This window comes from Oreochromis niloticus, linkage group LG23, assembly GCF_001858045.2.
Source record: "Oreochromis niloticus isolate F11D_XX linkage group LG23, O_niloticus_UMD_NMBU, whole genome shotgun sequence".
Classification (NCBI taxonomy): domain Eukaryota; kingdom Metazoa; phylum Chordata; class Actinopteri; order Cichliformes; family Cichlidae; genus Oreochromis; species Oreochromis niloticus.
In genome coordinates this window covers 10,319,343-10,331,450 of record NC_031986.2, presented here as the reverse complement: position 1 = coordinate 10,331,450, position 12,108 = coordinate 10,319,343, and the positions used below count along the sequence as shown (strand labels likewise).

At 41.2% G+C, this 12,108-nt stretch overlaps 1 long non-coding RNA gene across 2 annotated transcripts in view; it reads left to right on the top strand.

The window, feature by feature from the left end:
* LOC112843831 (uncharacterized) overlaps window positions 1-12,098 on the top strand; it is a 37,465-nt gene extending 25,367 nt beyond the window's left edge. Inside the window, exons 4-6 of one of the 2 annotated variants that reach the window (XR_003216355.1) lie at window positions 3,563-3,742; window positions 8,683-8,814; window positions 9,994-12,098. This is a non-coding gene — a long non-coding RNA (uncharacterized LOC112843831). Of the gene's footprint in view, window positions 1-3,562; window positions 3,743-8,682; window positions 8,815-9,102; window positions 9,551-9,993 lie in introns of those variants that run through there. The other variant, XR_003216356.1, reaches the window with a different exon arrangement.
* Window positions 12,099-12,108: the final 10 nt, after the last annotated feature.

Here is a 12,108-nt window from a genome sequence, read left to right as displayed (position 1 = left end):
CCACATGGCGCACTGGCAGAAGCTCACCAGAAAACGCACGGGAGGATAATCATCCTCATTATGCGCCTGCTTCGACAAATAAACACAAATGTGGAGAGAGTACTTTTTTTCGCCGGCTTATGCTGTGAGTAGAGTGCGCAGGCAGACGGGTAATGCAGTGAAGCTCAAGTTTGAGGATAGACGCACTGCCGCCCAATGGAAATAACAGAAAAGCTCTGAAATGCACTGTAAAAATGCTGTCTTTAGCAAGTCACTGAAGGGCAAATGTGTAATATTACTGTCTAATATTGGTCGTGGATAGCTGATTAAATGACCAACATGATATGGGGAAAATCAGTGCATATTATTTCCACATGAATATTTAAGAAAAAATGCAAAAAACTATTAGCACAGCTTATTTCTCTGCAACCTGAAATGAGAGTATATTTCCTGTGAATTTAGAGAAAGCATTTTCTTGAACATGTCAGAAAATCAGAGCCTGTCATGAGGAAATGATTTCAAACTTTGAAAAGTAGATTTTGACTTTACAGTTTTTGCAAAAGGATGCAGAAGTAAAAGAAGTCCTCTGCTTCTTTTTTCCTTTTTAGGGAATTTATATCCACGACTGTAAGACTGGTAATGCAGAATAATTTAAAACGGCTAAAGACAGAAATCTTTGCTGAAATCTCGGTTAATTATTCAGAGTAGCTACGCATGACCTAACACAAACCATATCTTCATTTCCAGCAGAAGGGGCTATACATGCTGTGCCACCAGGCTAGTTATTTTTTCCTTGTCTGCTTCTGGTAGACTTCTGTAGGCAAGCACGTTTCCAGTTTTCATTACACTGACTATTAAAAAAAACACTCTAAAATACAACAAAATATATAAAGAGACGTCTCAGTTTTTATCACAATGTGATATATCTACATCTGACATCAGTATTCATTCCGCTGTATCAATATTTATCACCATCTTTTTGCTGCTCAATATTAACAGTAAACTGAGATGAATGTGACAAGTCTGCTGAAAAGCCTGAAAGGATTTCCATCTGTGCAGCTCAGGTATTACCGGTATTTATGAATAACCAAGGATTCACTCCAATCCAAACAGGTAACAGACAAAACCCTGAATCACTAAAGATGATGAATAGACAGTAGAGCTGCCCCGCCATCCTTCCAGAACTGCAATGGTGGGATTCAGATTAAGGACTTGTAGGTAAGCAGGCCTCCCTGTCAGCCAGGCAGTAAAAACAAAAAAAGAAAACAAGAAAGGGACTCGTTTGATTTCCCCCTCACTGGGCTACCCCTGTCAAGACTTTGGCCTCTGGCACTGCACTTCTGTGAGGCGAATTTCGATGAGGGGAGGGCTTTGAGGAGGAGAAAAACCACCCTTCTCGGACTGAAAGTGTGCACTTGTGAGCTTTCTTTGTCATATCCAGATCCTGATGTGAATAGAGGCTCCTTAATGAGCAAAGAAGTGGACAAACACTGCATTGATTCACCCCCCTTCTATTCGAGGTTTGCGTCCGCAAATGCCCTCAACTCAACCGGTTAGTGTGCAACTTTGAGGACTTAGTGTCTAGAGAGGGTTGATTGTTTGCTGCCAATTTGAGGATTTGGGTGACAGCCTGGAATATCAGTGGACTGGTGATACAATAATTTCACAGATAAACCAAAGACTCAATGGACATATTTTTCATCTCTGTTATGAGTCATAATGTAGACTCGTTAAACTTCTCCTTACTACGTTTGGGGTGTTCAGTTTTGCTCATCTACAGGTTAAATAGCTTTAAGGATAATGATCAAATCCCAGTTCACAAACTCAAAAACTTCACACAGCACAAAGCAGAGCTGGTTTCCAAGTCTCTCAAAATACAGTTCCTCTTGATAGCGTCGGTGTGAAGCTTTACGCTGCTCCAATTAAAAATGACACATCTACTGATGGAAATACTTGTCATGTGTTTGTATTAAATGATAAGCTACATGAAAATGCCACTCTGTTTATGAAACTTTTATTTGAAAAACATGGAATCACAAACTGCTGCGAAACTTTGAGAGACTTGTTTAAACTGTGTGCATTTTTGAACAAAATTCTTCACTAAAAAAGCCTCTTAGACTAGTGAATCCTTCAAAGAAGTGAAGTATTTCCAGTAAATAAAAAGCAGTAAAATCTCAAGCGGAGTACTTTAAAAGGAGTATGTTCAGTTTCTTCTTATAGGATCACATGTACAATCTTTAATGTCACTGGCATTATAGAAATTGTACCAAAAATAAGAAAATATCCAGAGGGGTCAAACGGTCAAACTGCTCAGAGCTGATAGGAATGCAACAGTAACTTAAATAGCCACTCATTACAAACAAGGTTTGCAGAAGAGCATCTCTGAGTGTATAACTGTCTCCTGTGTTCCTGGTGTGTTGTCTCTAGTGAAGGTTTGGTTTTCCCGTTCTCCGCATTTAGTGTTGTGTGCTTGGTTCTGAGCCTGTCATGTTTCCACGTCTCGTGTCAAGTCTGCTTATGTCTCATGCTTCCTATTTTATTTTGATAGTCCTTGTCCTACGTCAGGGCATCTAATTTTGCTTCCTCCTGTCTCTTTATGTCTGATTAGTCCCAGCTGTGTTTCCACCTGTTCCCCATCCTCCCGTTATCCAGCCTGTGTATTTTAGTCCTCAGTCTTCCATGCTAGTTGTCATGTCGTACCTCCTTTAGTACTGTGCGTTTCCTCCATGTTCTTAGTTTCTATAGCTCCTAGTTTATAGTTTCCTGAGTCCTTAGTTTGCTAGCTTCTAGTTATTATGCTTTGTTTCTTGTTTCCTGTATTTGAGTTTTCACAGCACAAGCTGCCTCCTTTAGTTCATCCCTCTGTGTCCTGACAGTCCTGCATTTGGGTCCAATCTGCTGCCTGCCACACAGCAAACATGACAATAACATACTGAACCTTGAAGCAGATGGGCTTCAGCAGCAGAAGACCACACCGGCCACAGCTAAGAACAGGAAACTAAGGTTACCATTCACAGAGGCAACTAGAAGATTCAACAAACATTGTCTCGTCTGACAAATCTTGACCATATCATTGAGACTGGTCATGTTAGCATTCACCAGATCTCAGTCCAGTAGTGTACACTTGGGATGTGGTGGAATGTGCGGGATTATGGCCATACCACCCTGAGAATCTCTGATCTTGTCTGATCTAGAAAGCCAAGTAGAGTTGGGCTGTGTTAATACTTAGATGGGAGACTGAGTGGGAATACCAGGTGCTGTATTTGGGTGGCTATGGCTTTATACAGCCAGTTGTCTATCAATCAGAAGGTTGGGGATCAATTCCTAGCTCCTCCAGTCCACGTGCTGAAGTGTCCTTGAGCAAGATATTGAACCCTGGTGCCCTTGATGTGTCTAGTGGTGTGTGTGTGATAGATTAAGTGAATAAGACTTGTATTCACCCAATCTGCAGCAACTGTGTGATTCTATCATATCAGTATAGGCTAAAATATCTGAAAACCTTTTTCAGCACTTTACTGACTCTATGCTATGCTAGACAGGACGCCAGACCACCAACCTCTGACTCTCTCCCCCACCGATGTAGGAGCAGTGCTGAGCAGGATCAATGTCCACAAGGCTGCAGGTCCTGATGGCATCCCCGGGCGTGTTCTCAGAGCATGTTCTGGGTTTCTGAAGGGGTCCAACCTGTGCATGTATTAATTGCTTGGGATGATTGCTTTCCATTGTTCATAAGAGCAGTGATTTCTGTAGTTCCCATTCCCAGGTAAGAGTTGTTGGAAATTCTGGACAATCTCCCTTTGTGCAGACCCCCCGCTGACACAGTCTAAAGCACCGATTACCCATGTAGGATCAATCAGTAGTCAGATAGACATCTGAAGTCCCTAAACAACTGAAAGAGTTGCCATGAGACTGTAGCCAAACATTCTCTGCTGCTATCACTTCAGTAACAACCGAAATGTAGAAGTATGGAAGCTTGTTTCTGGCACTGAAAAAAAAAAAAAATACCATCCATAACTCAAAATTTCAAGTGAGCTCTACCATCCAGGAAACTCTGCAAAAGACGTGTTTTCCTTGAATCATAAATTGCGTTCATGTTGAACTGTTGGACAGCTGATGCCTTCTGCTTCCAGGTAACAAGGAAATTATGTACTTTCACAGAGCTTCCTGACTGGCAGAGAAAATTTCAACTGTTAACTCAAAATTTTTAGACGCCCTACACTGGCCACTGGCCACTGGCCCTTTTAGCCTTGAGATATGAATGGTAACTTTTTTTTCAGTGCTGGAAACAAGCTTCCATAGATAGGTCTACTGTCGATGAGAGGAAAAAGCTTTCTAAAAGAGAAAAGGCAAGGCAAGGCAAGGCAAGTTTATTTATATAGCACAATTCAACAACAAGGTGATTCAAAGTGCTTTACAGAGACATTAAAAACAAAAACAAATAAAAGGCATGATCTAAAATTGATTAAGACAAACAAACAAACAAACAAACAAAACAGTGTTTAAAATCAAAAATGAAAACAGTAGATAAAATCAGAACAGTAGATAAAATCAGAGCAGTAGATAAAGTCAGTAGTTAAAATGTAAGTTTTGAAATTTAAGCTTAAAAGTGTGGATTTGGTGATTTATTCAAAAGCAGCTGAGAATAGGTGGGTCTTCAATCTGGATTTAAATAAACTGAGTGTGTCAGCTGATCTGAGGCTTTCTGGGAGTTTGTTCCAGAGATATGGAGCATAAAAGCTGAATGCAGCTTCTCCGTGGCTGGTTCTGACTCTGGGAACTGATAAGAAACCGGATCCAGATGACCTGAGGGATCTGGAAGGTTCATACTGGGTCAGGAGGTCACTGATGTATTTTGGTCCTAAACCATTCAGAGCTTTATAAACCAGCATCAGAACTTTAAAGTCTATCCTCTGACGGACAGGCAGCCAGTGTAAAGACCTCAGAGCTGGACTGATGTGGTCCACTTTTTTGGTCTTAGTGAGGACTCGAGCAGCAGAGTTCTGAATGAGCTGTAGTTGTCTGACTGATTTTTTAGGTAGACCTGTAAAGATGCTGTTACAGTAATCAAGCCTACTAAAGATGAATGCATGGACTAGTTTTTCCAGGTCCTGTTGAGACATCAGATCTTTTATCCTTGAAATATTCTTGAGGTGATAGTAAGCTGATTTTGTTATTGTCTTAATGTGTTTTTCTAAGTTTAGGTCTGCATCCATCACTACACCCAAATTTCGCGCCTGGTTTGTGGTTTTTAGGTGTATAGATTGAAGTTCTCTGGTGACCTGTAATCGTTTTTCTTTGGCACCAAAGACTATTACTTCAGTTTTGTTTTTGTTTAGCTGAAGAAAATTATGGCACAACCAGTCATTAATTTCCTCAATGCATTTACCAAGAGCCTGTACAGGGCCTCGGTCTCCTGGTGACAATGTGATATATATTTGTGTGTCATCTGCATAGCTATGATAGTTTATTTTGTTGTTCTTTATAATCAGTGCCAGTGGGAGCATGTATATGTTAAACAGAAGGGGTCCCAAGATAGAACCTTGGGGAACTCCACATGTGATACTTGTCAGCTCAGATGTGAAGTTACCTATTGATACAAAGTATTTCCTGTTTTCTAAGTATGTTTTGAACCAGTTTAGTACAGTTCCTGAAAGACCTGCCCAGTTCTCCAGTCGTTTGAGTAATATGTTGTGGTCAACTGTATCAAATGCTGCACTGAGATCCAGTAGAACTAAGACTGAGATTTTTCCACTGTCTGTATTCAGACATATGTCATTAAACACTTTGGTCAGAGCGGTTTCAGTGCTGTGGTTCTGTCTAAAACCTGACTGGAAGGCATCATAGCAGTTATTCTGTGTTAAGAAGTAATTGAGCTGTTGAGAAACTGCTTTTTCAATGATCTTACTTAAAAATGGGAGGTTTGAGATCGGCCTGTAGTTGTTCATTTGTGTCTTGTCAAGATTGTCCTTTTTCAGTATAGGTTTTATTACAGCAGTTTTTAGTGGTTCTGGAAACACACCTGATATTAAAGAAAAGTTTACGATCTGTAACAGGTCTGACTCCAAAGTCTTTGAGACCTTTTTGAAAAAACTTGTTGGCAGGACATCTAAACAGCAAGAGGAGGAGTTCAGTTGACCTAAGATGTCCTGCAGGTCTTTGCTGTTAATAGGGTGAAACTGTTTGATGGTGTTTAAACAGTTTTTTGGTGGACACAGTACATATCCTGGATCTGCTGTTGATGTACCAATTGCTTGTCTAATCTTTTGGATTTTTTCTGTGAAGAATTTGGCAAAGTCATTGCAGGCCATGGTCGAATGAAGTTCAGTTGCCACTGACACAGGAGGGTTTGTTAGCCTGTCAACTGTAGAAAATAAGACCCGAGCGTTATGACTGTTTTTGGTGATGATGTCAGAGAAGTAGGACCTCCTTGCACTCCTCAGTTGTAAATTATAATTGTGAAGTTTCTCTTTATAGATGTCATAATGAACCTGGAGGTTTGTTTTTCTCCATCTGCGCTCAGCTTTCCTACACTCTCTTTTTTCATTTTTCACCAGTGTGGAGTTTCTCCATGGAGACTTCTTCCTTCCAGAGATAACCTTCACCTTAATGGGAGCAATGGTGTCCATTACATTTAACATTTTAGCATTGAAGCTATTGACGAGGTCATTGACTGAACCTCTGGACAGATCAGGTGTTAATGGGAAGACCTGGTTAAAGATCTCACTACTGTGTTCAGTTATACACCGTTTTGTGATCACTGCTGTTGATATATTTGTGTGGGCTGAGATTTTACTTTCAAAGAAAACACAGTAATGATCAGATAGGCCCACGTCAGATACAGTAACCTTTGAAATGCTCAGGCCCTTGGAGATCAGTAGGTCAAGAGTGTGTCCTCTATTATGTGTGGCCTCTGTTACATGCTGAGTCAGCCCAAAGTTGCCCAGAGTGTTACTCAGGTCTTTAGTCCCTTTGTCCTGAGGGTTGTCCACATGGATATTAAAATCCCCAACAATAATTACACAGTCGAAATCAACACAGATCACAGACAGCAGTTCACTGAGGTCATTAAAAAAGTCTGTGCAGTATTTGGGAGGCCTGTAAACATTAAGAAACACAACTTTGGATGGGGCCTTCAGCTGTAATGCCACATATTCAAAAGACTGAAAACTTCCAGGAGATAGCTGCTTACATTGAAATGGTTCATTAAATAAGACAGCAACCCCTCCTCCTCTCCTGCTCACCCTGGCCTCACTGATAAAACTGTAGTTAGGAGGGGTCGTCTCGATGAGAACAGCTCCACTGTTACTTTGGTCCAACCAAGTTTCAGTTAAAAACATAAAATCAAGGCTGTGCTCAGTGATTAAATCATTAATTAAAAATGTTTTCCCAGCTAAAGATCTAACGTTTAATAAAGCCAACTTAAGTGTTTTAGAGGTATTATTTGCCCCCTCGTGTTTGGGAGCAGTCTGTGGCACACAAGGTATGTTTACTATATTTAAAGATCTATTAGAGTGCAGCTCTCTATGTTTTGACCAGGCCACATGTCTTCTTCTGTCACCTAAAAGTACAGAAATTTTAAAACCTTCTAGTAAACAGGGTCCCAGCTTCTCCTGGGAAAAGTCATCACTGCCATAATCCTCGCAGCCCGGACCCTCCACACATCACACATCAGACTGCGGAGACAGAGCATGAAGGTGGTAAGGAGGAACTAAGGGGGGCGAGGCTGCGCAGTGTAACTTTGATTGCTCTGTTGAGGGCGGGGCTCGATGGCGAACCTTTGGCTGCTCTGGTGGGGGGTTAATGGGGGACACAAAGGGATTGGGCCGGGGGGTAGATCTGAGCCCAGCATTGACCCGCTCCATCATCTCCTCAGTGAATTTCAGGTGTGGGGAGGAGGGAGAAAGGGAGGGGAGGAGGGTGATGGCCTGTCAGGGGTTTGGGGACTGGGGAAGGTCGTGGTCCCTGGTCCTGGTCGTTGGTGTTGTTGAGAGAGTTGGAGGCAAATAGGGACCCCTCTTCTTGCCTCAGATGTCTCTCCTTTCTGAGGCTCTTCCCGGGTGGGGGCAGATGGAGCTCCTCCTCAAGGTTTCTGCTGGGCTTTGTTTGTTCTTGGAGTACTGTTTGTTCCTCTTTATGAGATAACTCCTCGTTTATCTCAGCTTTGGCACCAAGCACAGATGGATGACGTATGGAATAAAACAGGTTGGAGGTGAACAGTTTCACCCCTGACTTGTTAAAATTAAATCCATTTGCTTTAAACAGATGCCTGCGTTCCCAAAAAATATTAAAGTTGTTGATAAAATGCACTGAGTGGTCAGTACATGCTGATATAAGCCATTTATTCAGTGCAAACAATCTGCTGAATCTCTCGTCTCCTCCTCTGACGGGCGGTACAGGCCCACTGATGAATATAGCTGCATTCAGAGAGTTTACAGTATTTAATAATCCAGTAAAGTCCCGTTTCAGAACCTCCGATTGTTGTTTGGACACATTGTTTGACCCTGTGTGCAGAACAATATTTGTCACAGTTGGATATTCATCTGCAATCTCAAAAGGGTTTATTTTAACTAAGAGCATCATCATTTCTCTCACTGTGTAGCTTGAGACTTGCTTAGACTCCAGCTAAAAGCTCAGTCAAAAACAAAAGTAAAATGATGGTCTATAAATATTGTTTCTCTGCACAGTCTCCTGTCTTCTGGGAAGGTGATTCTTGGAAGAGGATTTACGGGAGATGATTCTGGGAAGATGCTATCCTGGAATTCTACCTGGCATGTCAGAAAAATGACAACGTGTACCCAGTGCATTAACAGTCGAAGCGATGAAAAGTGGTCCCGAGTGAGTACTGAGTGTTGGAAATTTCTATAAAACTCAAAATTACTCGGATGCGTTTGATTACAGTCGTAAGAAAATAAGGTGAAAACTGTTTAAAAAAAAATGAAGAAGGAATCATTCCCCCTTCCACTCATTACAAGTATTAAATAGTCAATTTCTTTACTGTAAACTGAGTTGTAAATACAGATCCCAGTCAGTATTTTTCATCAGGTTTAGAGTTATATGACAAATTTTTGTTAGATGACAAAAACACTGGTAGCAATGGCCCTGACCGGCATTTCCAACGTACAGGTCTGAAGAATAACGCTGGAAGAACTTTGAAGCAACACTTCTAGATGAACAATGATGACGCTCCAAACATCCTAAACTAACTTTTATTTCAAATGTAAGAAGAATATCCTTTTAAATGAGCAGAAAAAAAAGGAAGAACCTCACTGCAAGAAAATGTAAAAAAGCCCGACCATATGTCCCAGCCCTGCTTCCTCAGCTGCAGCAACCTCATTTGGACTGGGAGTGATAATCAGACATCACTTTGCGAGATGGACTGTTTTCAGAGAAGGCTACAGATTTAATTGGGGTAATGAGGTCACTGGAGGAAGCCTCGAAGCCCTTCTCCAATTACTGCCTACCAAACGGAGAGTGCTAAAAAGGACCGAGCGGAGAACATCTCAACATGACAAAGTTATTATAACCTACCACGCAGATTAACAAAGCGTGACCCTTCCCATTGAGCAAATAGTGCCCGTTTTTATTTGTTCCCATGCTTGAGTAATGACACAGACCGCTTGTTTCATGTGCACCTTTCACAAAGAGCAAGTTGCATTCTTCCTTTTCTCCAGTTGCAGAGTTTGCAGCAAAAAAAGGACATAACCTCTCTCATCTCATGCAGAGATGATGCATGGGTATGTGTTTTTGGAGATGATGTCACCACGCAGCCGATGCATAATTCACCGCTCATCTCCAATTCAGTCCAGCTCCCCAGAGGAGATTTAATGGGATACGACTTGACGTTAAGTTTGAATGTGATAAACAGAATCCACAGCGCTCCTGCTTTCAAGGGAGCAGTTACATCAATTTTCTATACCAAAATGTTTAAAGAAATTATTTTTAGGCTTTGTTTTTTGGTAAAGCACAATGCACATTAATATAAGATGCTTCTTCTTTTTTCTTTTTTTTCCCAAGGCCACCAGCCAAATATGGGTGAGTGATTCCTACAAGTCGGCAGAGTTCTCGGATGTGACAGCAGCTTGGCTCCCTCGCAGTCTGTTGAACACAGATCAGCTTGAAGTATTGTTTAGACACAAAGTGGCGAGAGTACGTCTCTTTCAGCACGCGAGGGAAAGCAACACATCGGGTGTTGCAAAGTCACAATGAACCCCCGTTGAACTAAACAAAGAGGGACCAGACAATTTGTGCACCACGCACGTTGATTTCTCTGACATTCAAATCTCCGTGTCATGTCAGCCCCAGGAGTCCATTTTTACCAAACTGCATGGCACCGTTCCACTGTTCGGGCTTGTGTAACACTGGCTCGCTAACAGGAGTGTTGAGCCGTGTTGGCAAAACATCTTAAAAATAGCATTAAAAGACACATTTTTAGTGACCTATAACACAATACTATTTGGACCTGGTTTCTGTAACAGATTTCTTTCCAGCCTTACGTGAGTAAGAAAAAAAAAAGTAACTAAACCCGGGTTCTAAAAATAAATAGTTGCAGAGGTAAGTCTGGTTTGCAGGTATTTTTATCGTCCTCCTGGCCTACATCTGACAGCTCAAAATGGTAATTCTTTTCAGGGAGCCACTGTTTACTGGTGATGCATGTGTACTATAAAGCTCGTCTGAATGGCCTTGTCTCACGTGGCCGAGCAAACCGAACAAAAGCAGTGAATTGATCTGTGACAGTGAAACAATGAAGAGCAGTTTAAGGAGGAGGAACTGTTCCAGTGCAAAAAGAAATGGATGACTTGTGTAATTCTTGTCTTCGGCCATTTCTTCAAAGTTTTGTCACAGAAATGGACTGGACACTTAAAACAAAATTTGCTTTACACTAAACGCTGTTACGCAAACTCCGATGCAACTTTAGTTTATAGGCGGTGGTAAACTTATAATTAGCCTCACGAATCAAATGAAACCAATTACAGAAACGAGTGCAAATAAGTCTCTGGCATCGCAGATCAAACCAAAGAAAACAAACTGCACCATTGGCAGACCCCCGCTGGGCCCCCAAACACTACCCATATCCCACCCACCTCAACCCCAGTCTCTGCATGATCGCATGAAAGGTCTACAAGCAGTCGAAAGAAAGTGCTGTGCTTGGCTGGGAAATGATGAAAGAATTTTCTTTGACTGGAAGTGTTTGAAGCTCTCTACAGTTTTTTTATGCTTCCAAAAGATGTGTACTAGCTTAAGAGTGAAGGAATGAGGTAAAGAGGACGAGGAGGGTGAGACAAATGCTAACCTTTAAGAAGACTACAGGGAAAAGTGGTGCCTTTGTCATCTGCATTGCTAGATGTTGTTTGACCTTTTTAACACCTAATAGTGTTTTTTTCATTGGTTGATTAATTTTTATTACCTCGTACACATGTAAATGCTAAAATAAAATCATATTAAATGTCAGTATGTGTTGACAAGAACAGTCATGCAGCATTACAGTATTGATGAATTACAACCTTCCAAAATAGACAGAAAGAGGCTGCATGTAAACAGAATTCATAGACGTCTGAGGGCCTCTGTGGGCCAATCATATTTTGATGATGCTGCTCAAGAAGAAAATTAGGCCCTGCATATGTATCCACTGGGGAAGTGGGAATGAGAAGCGTGATATCTGAGGCAAGTGGTGATGTGAGCTTAACATCCTTATTCAAAGAGTTGTGCAGCTTGACATAATGTTTAATCCTCTACAGATGTAGCCAGGAGAGAAGCTCAAATTTCTGTGCTGCGTTCTTCAAATCAAAAACAGGTTAAGTATATATACGAGACTGCACTCCATAATCAAATCCAATCCAAATTCTGCCATTTAAATATGCACAATTTTATGGTTCGTGAATAAACGCTGGTGTGAAAAATGAAATAGATGATGACTGTGTCACTGCCGTTGTGCGTAATGGCTCAAAGACCTACATCTACATGTTGTTGCTGTACACTGTCAAAAATATGTAGGACAACTGGTAATGTGGCCTACTTGTTTGTGTTTGCGTTCTCGGTCATTTAAGTTTAGACTAGAGAAGACAGGTCATAATATAAAAAGAAGTTCTCTGTAATGAATGGAAACAGCATTAAAAAGAAAAACAAACTGTC